Here is a 2,900-nt window from a genome sequence, read left to right as displayed (position 1 = left end):
TATATATATATATGTGTGTGTATATATATGTGTGTGTATATATATGTATGTATGTATGTGTGTGTATATATATGTATGTATGTATGTGTGTGTATATGTGTGTGTATATATAGTGAGTCTTTTCCTTAATCCTATAATATGTTACATACCATAGATGCAGAAATTTACAGACAGTGGGCAAATTTACACTGAGACACTTAGACACACACTATTCTTAAATACAATTTAAAATGCTGCTCAAAAAAAAATTAAAGGAACTCTGAAAACACATCAGCTCTCATGCTGGGCATCTATACTGATATGCACTGGGTCATGTGTTAGGAGTTAAAGGATGCCACATCATTTGATGGAAATTATCAACACACAAAGGGCTGAATTCAAAGACACCATGAAAATCAAAGTGAGTGTTATCAATTCCTTGATCCTCAGGAACTGCTTGCATACACTCACTTCATGAGGCCAGAGAAAATCATGAAACCACTGCAGCAGCATGGGGTCTAACAGAGGGTCCAAGGATTTCATCTCGATTCCTACCGGCAGTCAAGGAGCCGTTACCTGGCCTGTAGAGGCGAGATAACGGTAACTTACCCACTACTAAACCGATCGTGCTGAACAATATTAGAGGCAGTCTGTCACATGCTCAGGGTTAAACTAGTCGCATCTGTGAATATGAGCTGCCAATTCTGGTATTCCATGGTAAACTCCGATCGGGCCCCATGTTGCTGAACAGTGAGCAAAGGGCCCAGTAGAGGATGTCGGCCCTCAGGCAACCCTCATGAAATCTGTTTCTGGTTGTTTTGTTAGAGACATTCACACCAATGGCCTGCTGGGGGTGATTTTGTAGCTCTGTAGTGTTCAACCTTATCTTACTTGCACAAAGGAGCAGATATCAATCCTGCTGATGGGTTACAGACCTTACAGCCCTGTAGAAGGCCCTCCTGGAGTAACTGCCTCTTTCCTGGAATCTCCTCCATGTGCTTGAGATGTGCTGGGAGACACAGAAAATCTTCTTCAATGACATGTATTAATGTGCCATGCATTAGGAGTTGGACTACCTAACCTCTGTAGGGTCCAGGTATCGCCTCATGCTACCAGTAGTGACACTGATCCTCCCCAAATGCAAAACTAGTGAAAACAACTGTCAGAAAATATGAGAAGGGAAAAAATTGTCAGTGACTCCCACCTGTAAAACAAATCCTGTTTTGGGGATTGTCTCATTGTTGCCCCTCTAGTGCACCTCTTCTTAATTTCATTAACATCAAAGCAGGTGAACCTGACTAGCAACCCCCTCTGCTACTTGACTTGATGCTGTACTCCGATTAAAAAAGCGATCCTTTAAGTTTTTTGAACAGTGTATTTCTGGGAGTGAGATCTCTTTTAGTGTGACTAAAAGGGTAAAACAAGTCAGTGGTTCCCCCCAAGCAGTGAAAAAGAAATTCTAAATATGTTAATTCCATGTTAAGTGCCAATCTTAGACAATACACTGGCAGACTTGAAGGAAAAATTTAAGCAAATATTAGATACACAAACATTTTAGCAGACCCTTTATTACAATAGTAGCAGATGAGATGGAAACTGCTGTGTCGACCAGCTAACCAAAGCTAAGGTATTCAACTGCTACCAGCTTAACTCATAAATATTATATAAGTCTTTATATTTTTTCCTATAATGCCTTAGAGTGAGCCTGCAGTCAGGAAATAATCATCATTAGGCGGCACGGGTAATCAATAGCTGTACATCTGACTGACATGCTAATGTTTTTAAAGTCCCTCGAAACTCTTTCTGGCAGCTGAGTTTTCCAGAATTCTGATTGCACCCTCTTCTCTTGCCCTCCTCCTAACTTAATATTGAATTTATATCAAGACCGTGTTAGCAAAAGGTTGTGTTATGCTCAGCCGTAGCTCTAAACCATACAGTACAGTGTGTATCTCTCCACAGTCTAATTTTAAATCCTTGGCAAGTGTTTGGAGTAGGAGGAACTGGGTTGTCTACTCCCAGTCTAAGCACTGAGCTGTTTGGCACAGCCTCCATCTGCTTGAATCTGTGTAGGACAGCATGGATCAGTCCAAGGAAGGCTGTACTGATGCCGTGATCACATTCTAAGGGCTTAGGTCTATTTAAAAAAAGGAAAAAAAGAAGCACTCATACACTTTATCTGCTGTAAGAGAAACAATTAGTGTCATTTGTCAGGAAATGTTTGGACATAAATAGACACAATAAAATACAATAGAACACTTAAAAAAACCCCCAGAATAATCAGCAAATCTCAGCCAATAATCTTTTTTAAGCCCCCTGCTAGGTTTCCAGGAGTGAGTTATCCCACAGAAACAGGATGTGAACATGCATTGCTTAGCTCCTTGTTGTATAATGCACTATCAGGAGATGTCACAACCTGTGCAGAATAATCCATATGCCCCCCCCCCCCCGCCCCCCACCACCTCTCCTCAGCTTCACTCTGTTTTTCAGCTACTTTCCTTCTTCTTCTCCTCCTTCTCCTCCTCCTCCTCTGTCTGAATCTATCCTTTCTCACACACAGAGTAAGGGAACAGCGAGAGCGGTGCAACAGAATAAGAGAAGATGAAAGTGAGTTTCCCTCCACTGTGACCCTATAGGACATGACGTGACACGTATGTGCTTTGTACTTTGCAGGGCTGCCCTTTATGCTCATAGATTTTCAGATGATGTTGGTAAGGAATCAATGGGACAACAGCCAGTACCAGGAATGCGAGTCCTTTGGAGGAAAACTGCAGTTAGATAGTATTGGGAAATAGATTTTCCTTAACCCCCCCACCCCCGCCCCCCGCCCCTCAAACAACAATGGCTTCCACAAGCTTTCTTTTCAATACTAAATTTACTTGGCACTCACCAGAGAGCGATGGAACCTTGCAAAACTAAATTGT

Source organism: Pundamilia nyererei, unplaced genomic scaffold, assembly GCF_000239375.1.
Source record: "Pundamilia nyererei isolate P.nyererei 1_Seehausen unplaced genomic scaffold, PunNye1.0 scaffold00033, whole genome shotgun sequence".
Taxonomy (NCBI): Eukaryota; Metazoa; Chordata; class Actinopteri; order Cichliformes; family Cichlidae; genus Pundamilia; species Pundamilia nyererei.
Note: the sequence above shows the minus strand (reverse complement) of the source record.